The sequence below is a fragment of the Ranitomeya variabilis genome, chromosome 1, assembly GCF_051348905.1.
Source record: "Ranitomeya variabilis isolate aRanVar5 chromosome 1, aRanVar5.hap1, whole genome shotgun sequence".
Classification (NCBI taxonomy): Eukaryota; Metazoa; Chordata; class Amphibia; order Anura; family Dendrobatidae; genus Ranitomeya; species Ranitomeya variabilis.
Genome location: NC_135232.1, coordinates 953,163,069 through 953,178,987, shown reverse-complemented (window position 1 = coordinate 953,178,987; position 15,919 = coordinate 953,163,069).

Genomic DNA, 15,919 nt, shown 5'->3' with positions numbered 1-15,919 from the left:
CTCTTTAGCTCTCCTTCACAGCACACACAAAAATCATTAAGTACAGAGGCTTCACTTTTACCTCCTGTACCATACACTATGGTGGAGATATGGTGAACAGCTGTCCTGCACAACTCTTTAGGTGTTCACAATAAACCTAGCTCTGTCATGGCCAATTAACCCCTCTCAGCACACAACATGTTTCAGCAAACTTCTAGGTTTAGATCACTGAAACCTATAACCTCAGTGAAACACATCTCCCCTTCAGCAGAATTATCTGTGACCATTTACACTTTTTTTTTATATAAGTGGCATAATAGAAATACTCAGATGATAATTTGAAATACTTTTATTGTACTTATGGAGATATACACCTTCATTTTAAACAGCGATTTTCATAAAAAGTAACAATACAAATCAACAATTTTTTGTCTAGACACAGCTTATTTGTATTTTTATATTTAAATATTTAGATTGCATTTTATTATAATTACTGTATGTTATAATAATCAAAATCAAGATACTTTCTCATATCAATATAAAACCTCCCTTAATAAAACTCACTAATATCATTAGTGGGGTTCATTCTTCCTTTCCAAATGATAGTAGAAAAATAGATACTGTGCCAGTCACAGGCAGCCAGGGTTCTGAATGGAATGCAATGGAAATTGTGAAGCAAAGAACATCACACACAGGAAACACTGAATACTTTATGAATGTGCTCCTTCATTTCTTATTTGTTGGAGGTAGCTTTCTGCTGTGTGTGGTTATGTTTTTTTGTGGATTACTAATTGGAAAATACTGTATACGGTTTTATTTCCATGATTCAAATGCAAATTGAAGAGTATGTTTTGGTGCACAAAAACTGCATTTTAATATATTCTCTTTCTGTTGTGGAACCGAATGACCACCCACTAAGAAAGGCCAGTGGACTATTTATGACATCTTCATTTGTACTATGCCTAACCATCGGGAAGCCTCTATTACACTGTGGTCTTTAGGCACATTAATGGAATGAATCATTGGTCAAAATGTATTTCTTTGTCATTGCTATGGTCCATTCACTAGTTTTAGATTTTCCAGCAAGTAACTGTCTGCATATTTGTTAGAAATGTGGAGACCACATGTAGCTTTAGTATAAGCTTATTCTTAAAATAAAAATGATAGAAAATTACAGAACTATAATGATAAAAATATATAACAAAAAATATTTTTAAGAATATAGAACAAAATTGATGATCCACCTTTGATAAAATTTTACTACAGAGTCAGTAAATATCAAAGCTATAATCTCTATAAAGGGTATTTACAAAAAATATAAATTATTTTGCAAAGTGCGCAGACTGCTTAAAAAAATTAAAAGTAATAAAGTAATAATAATTACCCTTAGTGATTCCCTGAACCGCTCATTCTGAGACTTACCTGGTCTCAGCTGGTTTATGCATCCGGGACTCATCTTAGGCAAACTGGAACTTGATGAGATGCCTGTTCAGTAGGCATGAGCAAATGAATTCAATGTAAATCAAATTAGTGACAAATTTTATGACATTCTCAGATCCTGGATATTTAGAACAATTTGCTATTCTATTCATGTGAATCACCCACTTCTATTTTACACATTACAAAAGGTTCCATCTGACACAGAAAGTTCACAAGACCTCAGCCAAGAGCATGCAGGCTTCTAAATAATGCCTCACAACTATAAGATCACATGTTACAGCAGGAAGGACTACTATTGCCTGTCTAAAAGCCAAGGCACAGAATCCAGAAGTCATTTTGGAGGGGATTTAAGATAGAGAGAGGTTATCAGGCATAATAGCTCAGCCATACAGATAGAGAGAGAGAAATCCCTAAAACACAGAATAAATATTCAAGACAGTAATGAGTCAGAACAGAGATTTAATTGATTGGGAAAAAGAGAGAGATAGAAAAGTTGCCAGCAAAAGTGCCTATTTAGTGAGATCTATCATTGATATGGTGCAGCCGGTATCTGTCTTGCAGACTTTGAATTACAATTCCTCATTTTTTTCTTCACTTTTTATTCACTGGAAAGCAACAGTAAGCCATCACAATATTTTTTACAGAGGGAAAACAATCTGAAATCAAATTGTGCTTTGTTTTCACAAGCGAATATAGAGAGATTTTACATTTGCTGCACAATCTTTTCTGTAAAGAGAGGAATAATTGTTTTTTAAAAATACAAAAGAAATTTCTTCAAAATCCATACTGTGACTGTATCACACAAAGGGTACATGTGGCAAACAATATTTTTTTCATGTCTGTTTAACTAATCAAATTTGTACATCCATACATGCCATAACATTGTATTGCAGTTACTGGCTTTTTGGACATGTACTTATCTAGCATTTCATACTACATCATTTTTAGGAAGATAGTTGGATTTCGTTAAATAATAAATAAAAATAAGTAGACAGATAACCATTCATGTTTTTACACACTTGGTTTACTGGTCCAATTTGACAACTGAATATGCCACATCTATACTGTAGCCTGCTGCCACATTTTGCATTCAGTCTGTGTAGCTACCTAGCATTTCTTATTTCATCTCTTTTTGTAGAGGTTGAATAACTAGGGATGAAAAGATTGTTAAAGTTAATTATAGTGTTGTATAAAATGTGTGTTGAAAGAAAAAAATGGCAATGGCATTGTATGGGGTAGTGTAAAATAAAAAAGAGCCCTGTATCACTGCTAAAGATGTGGGAATATCCAGCAGCAGCAGAAACACCATGACCACATAAGGCATCAATTGTCTGCTGGAAGAAAAGGTACTACTGCCCAAGCATATTAGTGGGGAATAAATGGAGGACACTATGGAACATAAGGCTTGCAACTTGTCTGAGTCATGGCATGAGGATGTTACCTCTGTTAGCCACAACATCAATTTGAGTCAGTGTTCTGCAAAAAATCTGAGCAGAATGAGGGATACATTTTGGATTATTTTTTATTTAAGAAATAATGAAAAGTTTGTCAATGCACAGTATTAGTATATGGACAACTGATTAATACCATCCCTTTTTTTAGTTACTTTGACATTGTTGTCTGTGTTTCTGTTAAGGGCATGAAAGGCATTGCATATAGTGTTAAGGTACCTTCACACTAAACGGCTTTGCAGCGATAACGACAGCGATCCGTGACGTTGCAGCGTCCTGGATAGCGATATCGTTGTGTTTGACACGCAGCAGCGATCAGGATCCTGCTGTGATATCGCTGGTCGTTGCTGAAAGTTGAGAACTTTATTTGGTCGTCAGATCGGCGTGTATGGTTGTGTTTGACAGCAAAAGCAACGATGCCAGCGATGTTTTACAATGGTAACCAGGGTAAATATTGGGTTACTAAGCGCAGGGCCGCGCTTAGTAACCCGATATTTGCCCTGGTTACCATTGTAAAAGTAAAAAAAAAAAACAGTACATACTCACCCTCTGATGTCTGTCACATCCCCCTCCGCGCTGCTGCTCAGAGCTTCCTGCACTGAATGTGTCAGTGTCGGCCGGAAAGCAAAGCACAGCGGTGACGTCACCGCTGTGCCCTGCTACTGCCGGCGCTTACACAGTGCAGGGAAGCGGACGCCAGGGGACGCGGATGTAAGTATGTAGTGTTTGTTTTTTTACATTTACATTGGTAACCAGGGTAAACATCGGGTTACTAAGCGCGGCCCTGCGCTTAGCAACCCGATGTTTACCCTGGTTACCCGGGGACTTCGGCATCGTTGGTCTCTGGAGAGCTGTCTGTGTGACAGCTCTCCAGGGACCACACAGCGACGCTGCAGCGATTGGCATCGTTGTCGCTATCGCTGCAGCGTCGCTTAGTGTGAAGGTACCTTTAGACTATCCTTTACTGGAAAACTAAGCTAACGAAAAGCACCTGTTAATTGATTCATGCTGCCAAAGCCACAAGCAGCATGAATCACAGATTTGTTTTTATTATTGTAAACATATACTTTATGTTTTACTCTGAAACACTGCAGCATTTCAAAGACCATGTACTATAAAATAGCAGCTGGGGGCAAGATGAGTAGTGTGACTGTACAAAACAGTTTGTCTTCGATGGGCGAGATTATTAGATTAAGCAGTCAAAACAATATTTACCAGTCAGCTCCTCACTGCCCCACTCAGCAAGCCTGACAGGTCTCCCACTGTTGACACACATAGACAAAAACCTGCAGGTTCTTCTCACAAAATTAGAATATTATCAAAAAGTTAATTTATTTCAGTTCTTCAATTCAAAAAGTGAAACTCGTATATTAACCCCTTTACCCCCGAGGGTGGTTTGCACGTTAATGACCGGGCCAATTTTTACAAATCTGTCCCTTTATGAGGTAATAACTCCGTAAGGCTTCAATGGATCTTGGCAATTCTGAGACTTAGTTAGTGGTAAAATGTCTTCAATATTACTTGCGTTTATTTGTGTAAAAAACGGAAATTTGGAGAAAATTTGGAAAATTTTGCAATTTTAAAATTTTGAATTTTTATGCCCTTAAAACAGAGAAAAATGTCACACAAAATAGTTAATAAATAACATTTCCCATATGTCTACTTTACATCAGCACAATTTTGGAACCAAAAATTTTTTTGCTAAGAAGTTATAAGGGTTAAAATTTAACCAGTGATTTCTCATTTTTACAACAACATTTACAAAACCATTTTTTTTAGGGACCACTTCACATTTGAAGTCACTTTGAGGGGTCTATATGACTGAAAATACCCAAAAGTGACACCATTGTAAAAACTGAACCCCTCAAGGTACTCAAACCACATTCAAGAAGTTTACTAACCATTCAGGTATTTCATAGGAGCAGAAGCAGCGTGAAAGGAAAAAATGAACATTTATCTTTTTAGTCACAAAAATGATCTTACAGCAACAATTTGAAAAAGGCTATTTCTGTGAGGTTGGAGGTGTCAACCTTGATTCATGATTCTGCCACAAAATCAGGAATCAGTGGCTCGTAGTTTTTGGGGGGCGAGGTCCATACGGGGTCCGAAGAGGGGCGTGCTGGTTCATCTTCAGGAGTGGGCGCTGAAGAGTTTAGGAATGTGGGATCCTCTCCCTCGCTATCAGTGTCGGAGGCAATGAAAGAATATGCCTCCTCCAATGATTAGCGCTATTGGGATGAACATGACGGGCATTTTTTCGTGTGAATATGGTGCTTGGGTGTACTTTATTTATAACTGTATGTGTGTGTCTAAGGGGATAGTGATTGGTGCAAACTTGTCTGAAAAAGAAAAAGCTAAAAGAAAAAAAGCAAATAGGGAGAAAAAATGACTGTGAAAAGAAGTCTAAAACAGCAGGCCCTAGCTCTGATAAGTGAACCGCGTCACTTATCAAAGTTCGGCGGCTGCTGGGTGTGCCAGCGGGGTTGTGAAAAAAAAGGAAAACGGCAGGCACGAGAGCTCTGATAAGTGAACCGCGTCACTTATCAAAGTTAGGCGGCTGCTGGGTGCGAGCATGGGGATGTGGAAAAGAAAACGGAAGGCACGGGTTAGACGCAGCTGCTGGGAGCGCACATGGGGATGTGGAGAGAAAAGAAAAGAAAATGGAAGGCGCAGGTTAGATGCAGCTGCTGGGTGCACGCACGGGGATGTGAAAAAAAAAAGAAAACGGAAAGCATGGGTTAGACACGGCTGCTGGGTGCATGCACGGGGATGTGGAAAAAAAAGAAAATGGAAGGCATGGGTTAGACGTGGCTGCTGGGTGTGCGTAGTGTCGCATTAAAGATGTAGAGCCCAGGTCACATGGACAGAATAATACGCCTAATGGCAGAAAGGGGTTAACTAGAGTCATTACAAACAGAGTGATCTATTTCAAGTGTTTATTTCTGTTAATGTTGATGATTATGGCTTAAAGCCAATGAAAACCCAAAGTCATTATCTCAGTAAATTAGAATCATTAACAAAAAACACCTGCAAAGGCTTGCTAAGCATTGAAAAAGGTTCCTTAGTCTGTTTCAGTAGGCTCCACAATCATGGGGAAGACTGCTGACTTGACAGATGTCCCGAAGGCAGTCATTGACACACTCCACAAGGAGGGTAAGCCACAAAAGGTCATTGCTAAAGAAGCTGACTGTTCACAGAGTGTTGTATCCAAGCATGATAATGGAAAGTTAACTGGAAGGAAAAAGTGTAGTGGAAAAAGGTGCACGAGCAACCGGCATAACCGCAGCCTTGAAAGGATTGTTAAGGAAAGGGGAGAAAAAATTTGGGGGAGATTCACAAGGAGTGGACTGCTGCTGGAGTCATTGTTTCAAGAAGTACCACACACAGATGTATCCAGGACATGGGCTACAAGTGTCGCATTCCTTGTGTCAAGCCATTCATGACCAATAGACAATGCCAGAAGCATCTTACCTAGGCCAAGGAGAAAAAGAACTGGACTGTTGCTCAGTAGTCCAAGGTGTTGTTTTCAGATGAAAGTAAATTTTGCATTTCATTTGGAAATCAAGATCCCAGAGTCTGGAGGAAGACTGGAGAGGCACACAATGCAAGCTGCTTGAGGTCAAATGTGAAGTTTCCACAATTACTGATGGTTTGGGGAGCCATGCCGTCTGCTGGTGTAGGTCCACTGTGTTTTATCAAGACCAAAATCAGCGCAGCCATCTACCAGGAAATTTTAGAGCACTTCATGCTTCTCTCTGCCTACAAGCTTTTAAGAGATGGAAATTTAATTCTCCAGCAGGATTTGGCACCTGTCCCCTCTGCCAAAATTACAAATACCTGGTTTAACAATGACTGAAACACTATAATTAATTGGCCAGCAAACTTGCCTGATGTTAACCCTTTAGAGAATCTATGGAGTAATGTCAAGAGGAAAATGAGTGACACCAGACCCAACAAAACAGACGAGCTGAAGGCTGCTATCAAAGCAACATGGGCTTCTATAACACCTCAGCAGTGCCACAGGCAGGTCGCCTCCATGCCACACTGCATTGATGCAAATTGTCTCTTCAGTAATTGATGCAAAGGAGCCCCAACCAAGTATTGAGTGCAATAACTGAGAATACATTTCAGTAGGCCAACATTTCGGATTTTTAAAATCATTTTTCAAGCTGGCGCTATAAAGTATTCTAATTTACTGAGATAATGACTTTTGGGTTCTCATTGGCTGTAAGCTCAAACACTGCTGAAATAAATAAAGGGAACACATACAACAGAGTATAACTCCAAGTAAATCAAACTTCTGTGAAATCAAACTGTCCACTTAGGAAGCAACACTGTTTGACAGTCAATTTCACATGCTGTTGTGAAAAAAGGATTAGATAACAGATGGAAATTATTGGCAATTATCAAGACACACTCAATAAAGGAGTGGTTCTGCAGGTGGGGACTGTTATGATCTGGTGGCCTAGGAGCAGCATGAGACGTACTCTGTAGAAGGTGGTACCTGTACTGACCGCAGACCCTGAACTTAACACCACAACTAGAAGTAGCTGTGGAATGTACCTAACACTCCCTAGACATCTCGACACAGCCGGAGGACTAATTATTCCTAAAGATAGAAAAGGGAAAACTATCTTGCCTCAGAGAAAATCCCCAAAGGATAGACAGCCCCCCACAAATACTGACTGTGAGAGGAGAGGGAAATAACATATGCAGACTGAAAACAGGATTTAGCAAAGGAGGCCATTCTAGCTAAATAGATAGGACAGGACAGAGTACTATGCGGTCAGTATTAAAACACTAGAAAATATCCACCACAGAAAATACAAAAATCTCCACATCTAACTAAAGACATGGCGGGTATATCTACATCTCCAGAGATACCAGCTTGGCTGAGCAAATCCTTATACAGACCAAGCTGGACAAGACAAAACATGGAAAAGCACTGAACGATCAGGCCCTCAGCATGTGGACTGCAAAAAACAAAGCCAGAACTTATCTTTGATGAAATGAACAGCAAAGCAAGAGAAACCAGGCAGGGAAGTGAATCCTCCAGGAAACAATGGGCAACTGGCACTGACTAAAGGGTAAAGCAAGACTAAATAGCCCAGTCAGAATTGCAATAAGTGGACACACCTGATGAATGCTGCGATCCAAAGACAGCAGCGCTACCACTTATAACCACTGGAGGGAGCCCAAGAGCAGAATTCACAACAATACCCCCCCCCTTGAGGAGGGGTCACCGAACCCTCACCAGAGCCCCCAGGCCGATCAGGACGAGCCAAATGAAAGGCACGAACCAAATCGTCAGCATGAACATCGGACGCAACAACCCAAGAATTATCCTCCTGGCCATAACCCTTCCATTTGACAAGATACTGAAGCTTCCGCCTCGAAAAACGAGAATCCCAAATCTTCTCAACCACATACTCCAACTCCCCCTCAACCAACACCGGGGCAGGAGAATCAACAGAGGGAACAACAGGCACCACATATTTCTGCAACAAAGATCTATGAAAAACATTATGTATGGAAAAAGAGGCCGGAAGTGCCAAACGAAAAGACACCGGATTGATAATCTCAGAAATCCTATAAGGACCAATAAACCGAGGATTGAACTTAGGGGAAGAAACCTTCATAGGAACATGACGGGAAGACAACCAGACCAAATCCTCGACCCGAAGCCGGGAACCAACACACCGACGACGGTTAGCAAAGCGCTGAGCCTCCTCCTGAGACAACACCAAATTGTCCACAACATGAGCCCAAATCTGCTGCAACCTGTCAACCACAGAGTCCACCCCAGGACAATCAGAAGGCTCAACCAGAATGAAAACCAGATGAAAACCAGAATTACAAAAGAAGGGTGAAACCAAGGTAGCAGAACTAGCCCAGTTATTAAGGGCAAACTCAGCCAATGGCAAGAAAGCCACCCAAACATCCTGATCAGCAGACACAAAGCATCTCAAATAAGTTTCCAAAGTCTGATTAGTTTGCTCGGTTTGGCCATTTGTCTGAGGATGAAACACGGAAGAAAAAGACAAATCAATGCACAGCCTAGCGCAAAAGGCTCGCCAAAACCTAGAAACAAACTGGGAACCTCTATCGGACACAATATTCTCTGGAATGCCATGCAAACGAACCACATGCTGAAAAAACAATGGAACCAAATCAGAAGAGGAAGGCAATTTAGGCAAAGGTACCAAATGAACCATCTTAGAAAACCGGTCACAAACCACCCAGATAACTGACATTCTCTGGGAAACCGGAAGATCTGAAATAAAATCCATAGAAATATGCATCCAAGGCCTCTCAGGGACCGACAAAGGCAAAAGCAACCCACTAACGCGGGAACAGCAAGGTTTGGCCCGCGCACAAGTCCCACAGGACTGCACAAAAGAACGCACATCCCGCAACAAAGAAGGCCACCAAAAGGACCTACCAACCAAATCTTTGGTACCAAAAATCCCAGGATGGCCAGCCAACACAGAACAATGAACCTCAGAAATCACTTTACTAGTCCATCTGTCAGGAACAAACAGTTTCCCCACTGGACAGCGGTCAGGTTTATCAACCTGAAACTCCTGAAGAGCCCGTCGTAAATCAGGGGAGATGGCAGAAAGAATCACCCCTTCCTTCAGAATGCCGACCGGCTCAAGGACCCCAGGAGAATCAGGCAAAAAGCTCCTAGAGAGGGCATCTGCCTTAACATTCTTAGAACCCGGGAGGTACGAGACCACGAAATCAAAACGGGAGAAAAACAGGGACCATCGGGCCTGTCTAGGATTCAGCCGTTTAGCAAACTCGAGGTAAATCAGATTTTTATGATCAGTCAAGACCACAATAAGGTGCTTGCCCCCCTCAAGCCAATGTCGCCACTCCTCAAATGCCCACTTCATAGCCAACAGCTCACGATTGCCGACATCATGATTGCGTTCCGCAGGCGAAAATTTTCGAGAAAAGAAGGCACACGGTTTCATCAAGGAACCATCAGAATTCCTCTGAGACAAAACGGCCCCTGCCCCAATCTCAGAAGCGTCAACCTCAACCTGAAATGGAAGAGAAACATCCGGCTGATGCAACACAGGGGCAGAAGTAAATCGGCGTTTAGGCTCCTGAAAGGCAGAAACAGCTGCAGAGGACCAACTCGTAACATCAGCGCCCTTCTTCGTCAAATCGGTCAGGGGTTTAACCACACTGGAGAAGTTGGCAATGAAACGGCGATAAAAATTAGCAAAGCCCAAAAATTTCTGAAGGCTCTTCACAGAAGTGGGCTGGATCCAATCATGAATGGCCTGAACCTTAACCGGATCCATTTCTATAGATGAGGGAGAAAAAATGAAGCCCAAAAAAGAAACCTTCTGTACTCCAAAGAGGCACTTAGACCCCTTCACAAACAAAGCATTATCACGAAGGATCTGAAATACCATCCTGACTTGTTTCACATGAGACTCCCAATCATTTGAAAAAATCAAAATATCATCCAAATATACAATCATGAATTTATCAAGATAATTCCGAAATATATCATGCATGAAGGACTGAAACACAGATGGAGCATTAGAGAGCCCGAATGGCATCACAAGGTATTCAAAATGGCCTTCGGGCATATTAAACGCAGTTTTCCATTCGTCACCCTGCTTAATACGAACAAGATTATATGCCCCTCGAAGGTCAATCTTAGTAAACCAACTAGCCCCCTTAATCCTAGCAAACAAATCAGAAAGCAAAGGCAAAGTGTATTGGAATTTGACCGTGATCTTATTAAAGAGGCGATAATCAATACAGGGTCTCAAAGAGCCATCCTTCTTGGCAACAAAAAAAAAACCTGCTCCCAATGGTGAAGAAGATGGCCGAATATGCCCCTTCTCCAAAGACTCCTTAACATAACTCCGCATGGCGGCATGTTCAGGCACAGACAGGTTAAAAAGTCGGCCCTTAGGGAACTTACAACCTGGAATCAAGTCGATAGCACAATCACAGTCCCTATGCGGTGGAAGGGAACTGGACTTGGGCTCATCAAATACATCCTGGAAATCTGACAAAAACTCAGGAATTTCAGAAGAGGGGGAGGAGGAAATTGACATCAAAGGAATGTCACCATGAACCCCCTGACAACCCCAACTAGTCACAGACATAGATTTCCAATCTAATACCAGATTATGCACTTGTAACCATGGAAAACCCAGCACAATAGCATCATGCAAATTATGTAACACCAGAAAACGACAATTTTCCTGATGAGCTGGCGCCATACACATGGTCAGCTGTGTCCAAAACTGAGGTTTATTTTTTTCCAGTGGTGTAGCATCAATGCCCCTCAAAGGAATAGGACTCTGCAAAGGCTGCAATGGGAACCCACAACGTCTGGCAAATTCTAAGTCCATTAAGTTTAAAGCGGCGCCTGAATCCACAAATGCCATGACAGAAAATGACGATAACGAGCAGATCAGGGTCACAGATAACAGAAATTTAGGTTGTACAGTACTGATGGTAACAGAACTAGCGATTCTCTTAGTACGCTTAGGGCAATCAGAAATAACATGAGCAGAATCGCCGCAGTAAAAACACAACCTATTCTGATGTCTGAATCCTTGTCGTTCAGCTCTAGACACAATCCTATCACACTGCATGGGCTCAGGTCTCCGCTCGGAAGACAACGCCACAGCGTGCACAACTCTGCGCTCGCGCAAGCGCCGATCAATCTGAATGGCCAGAGACATAGAATCACTCAGAGCAGCAGGCGTGGGGAACCCCACCATAACATCTTTAACGGATTCCGAAAGACCCTTTCTGAAAATTGCAGCCAAGGCATCCTCATTCCATGTAGTCAGCACAGACCATTTTCTAAATTTCTGGCAATACAATTCTGCCGCTTCTTGACCCTGAGACAGGACCAACAAGGTCTTCTCAGCATGATCCACTGAATTAGGTTCATCATACAATAACCCTAGCGCTTGAAAAAAATGTGTCTACATTAAGCAAAGCAGGATTTCCAGCTTCCAGGGAGAACGCCCAATCCTGAGGGTCACCGCGCAGCAGAGAGATGACTATTTTAACCTGCTGGATGGGATCACCAAAGGAACGGGGTTTCAGAGCAAAAAACAGTTTACAGTTATTTTTAAAGCTCAAAAATTTGGACCTGTACCCAAAAAACAAATCAGGAGTTGGAATTCTAGGCTCTAAAACCAGAGTCTGAATGATATAATCGGGAATACCCTGTACTCTATCAGCAAGTTGATCCACACGAGAAGCCAATCCCTGAACATCCATGCCAGCGCCGAACTCCTGAGCCACCCAGAGGCAAAGAGGGAAGAAAAGGCACAACAGACTACAGAAAAAAAAATAGCTCAGCACTTTCCTTCCCTTCTTCTGAGATGCAATTAACTCATTGTTGGCCAGTTGTACTGTTATGATCTGGTGGCCTAGGAGCAGCATGAGACGTACTCTGGAGAAGGTGGTACCTGTACTGACCGCAGACCCTGAACTTAACACCACAACTAGAAGTAGCCGTGGAATGTACCTAACACTCCCTAGACATCTCGACACAGCCGGAGGACTAATTATTCCTAAAGATAGAAAAGGGAAAACTATCTTGCCTCAGAGAAAATCCCCAAAGGATAGACAGCCCCCCACAAATACTGACTGTGAGAGGAGAGGGAAATAACATACGCAGACTGAAAACAGGATTTAGCAAAGGAGGCCACTCTAGCTAAATAGATAGGACAGGACAGAGTACTATGCGGTCAGTATTAAAACACTAGAAAATATCCACCACAGAAAATACAAAAATCTCCACATCTAACTAAAGACATGGCGGGTATATCTGCATCTCCAGAGATACCAGCTTGGCTGAGCAAATCCTTATACAGACCAAGCTGGACAAGACAAAACATGGAAAAGCACTGAACGATCAGGCCCACAGCATGTGGACTGCAAAAAACAAAGCCAGAACTTATCTTTGATGAAATGAACAGCAAAGCCAGAGAAACCAGGCAGGGAAGTGAATCCTGCAGGAAACAATGGGCAACTGGTACTGACTAAAGGGTAAAGCAAGACTAAATAGCCCAGTCAGAATTGCAATAAGTGGACACACCTGATGAATGCTGCGATCCAAAGACAGCAGCGCTACCACTTATAACCACTGGAGGGAGCCCAAGAGCAGAATTCACAACAGGGGACCACAGACCACATCTCAGTATCAATGCTTTCTGGCTGATGTTTTGGTCACTTTTGAATGTTGGTTGTGCTTTCACACTCATGGTAGCATGAGACAGACTCTACAACCAACACAAGTGGCTCAGGTAGTGCAGCTCATTCAGGATGGCACATCAATGCGAGCTGTGGCAAGAAGGTTTGCTGTGTCTGTCAGCGTAGTGTCCAGAGGCTGGAGGCACTACCAGGAGACAGGCCATTACACCAGGAGACGTGGAAGGGGTCATAGGAGGGCAACAACCCAGCAGCAGGACTGCTACCACAGCCTTTGTGCAAGGAGCAGCAGGAGGAGCACTGCCAGAGCCCTGCAAAATTATCTCCAGCAGGCCACAAATGTGCATATGTCTACACAAATGGTTAAATACCGACTTGATGAGGATGGTCTGAGTGTCCGACGTCCTCAGATGGGGGTTGTGCTCACAGTCCAACACCGTGCAGGACGCTTGGCTTTTCCACAGAACACCAGGACTGGCACCTGTGCTCTTCACAGATGAAAACAGGTTCACACTGAGCACATGTGACAAACGTGACAGAGTCTGGAGACACCGTGAAGAGCGATCTGCTGCCTGCAACATCCTTCAGCATGACTGGTTTGGCAGTGGGTCAGTAATGGTGTGGGGTGGCATTTCTTTGAAGGGCCACACAGCCCTCTATGTGCTTGCCAGAGGTAGCTTGACTGCCATTAATTATCGAGATGATATCCTCAGACCCCTTGGGAGACCATATGCTGGTGTGGTTGGCCCTGGGTTCCTCCTAATGCAGGACAATGCCAGACCTCATGAGGCTGGAGTGTGTCAGCAGTTTCTGTAAGATGAAGGCATTGAAACTATGGACTGGCCCGCCCATTCCCCAGACCTGAATCCGATTGAACACATCTGGGACATCATGTCTCGCAGCATCCACCAACGTCTCGTTGCACCACAGACTGTCCAGGAGTTGGCGGATGCTTTAGTCCAGGTCTGGGAGGAGATCCCTCAGCAGACCATCCGCTGCCTCATCAGGAGCATGCCCAGGCATTGTAGGGAGATCATACAGGCATGTGGAGGCCACACACTACTGAGCATCATTTCCTTGTGTTGAGGCATTTCCACTGAAGTTGGATTAGCCTGTAACTTCATTTTCCACTTTGATTTTGAGCATCATTCCAACTTCAGACCTCCGTGGGATATTAGTTGTGATTTACCTTGATAATTTTTAGGTTTTATTGTTCTCAACACATCCCACTATGTAATGAATAAAGATTTACAACTGGAATATTTAATTCAGTGATATCTCGGATGTGGGATTTTAGTGTTCCCTTTATTTTTTTGAGCAGTGTATATTTCAGTAGACCAACATTTCATATTTTAAAATCATTTTTCAAGCCGGTGTTATAAATAGTGTTGAGCATTCCGATACCGCAAGTATCGGGTATCGGCCGATATTTGCGGTATCGGAATTCCGATACCGAGTTCCAATATTTTTGTGATATTGGAAATCGGAATTGGAAGTTCCCAGTGTATGGTTCCCAGGGTCTGGAGGAGAGGAGACTCTCCTTCAGGCCCTGTGATCCATATTCATGTAAAAAATAAAGAATAAAAATAAAAAATATGGATATACTCACCCCTACGGCGGAGCCTGGACCTTAGCGGTGTAACCGGCAGCCTCCGTTCCTAAGAATGCAGTGAGTTTAGGACCTGCGATGACGTCGCGGCTTGTGATTGGTCGCGTGAGTGGTCACATGAGCGGTCACGCGACCAATCACAAGCCGCGATGTCATCGAAGGTCCTTTACTCAGCATTCTTAGGAACGGAGGCAGACGCTTGGACCGGTGAGAGCCAGGGGCCGTCCGAGGGGTGAGTATATCAATATTTTTTTTTAATTCTTTATTTTATACATGAATATGGATCTCAGGGCCTGAAGGAGAGTTTTCTCTCCTTCAGACCCTGGGAACCATTCCGATATTTTGTGTCCCATTGATATGCATTGGTATCGGGTATCGGTATCGGCGATATCCGATGCTTTTTGGGTATCGGCCAATCCAATCCGATACCGATACCTTTGCATATCGGAAGGTATCGCTCAACACTAGTTATAAAGTATTCTAATTTACTGAAATTATGACTTTGGGGTTTTCATTGGCTGTAAGCTATAATCATCAACCTTAACAAAAATAAACACTTGAAATAGATCACTAAAAGCAACCCACTAACGCGGGAACAGCAAGGTTTGGCCCGCGCACAAGTCCCACAGGACTGCACAAAAGAACGCACATCCCGCAACAAAGAAGGCCACCAAAAGGACCTACCAACCAAATCTCTGGTACCAAAAATCCCAGGATGGCCAGCCAACACAGAACAATGAACCTCAGAAATCACTTTACTAGTCCATCTGTCAGGAACAAACAGTTTCCCCACTGGACAGCGGTCAGGTTTATCAACCTGAAACTCCTGAAGAGCCCGTCGTAAATCAGGGGAGATGGCAGAAAGAGTCACGCCTTCCTTCAGAATGCCGACCGGCTCAAGGACCCCAGGAGAATCAGGCAAAAAGCTCCTAGAGAGGGCATCTGCCTTAACATTCTTAGAACCCGGGAGGTACGAGACCACGAAATCAAAACGGGAGAAAAACAGGGACCATCGGGCCTGTCTAGGATTCAGCCGTTTAGCAAACTCGAGGTAAATCAGATTTTTATGATCAGTCAAGACCACAATACGGTGCTTGGCCCCCTCAAGCCAATGTCGCCACTCCTCAAATGCCCACTTCATAGCCAACAGCTCACGATTGCCGACATCATGATTGCGTTCCGCAGGCGAAAACTTTCGAGAAAAGAAGGCACACGGTTTCATCAAGGAACC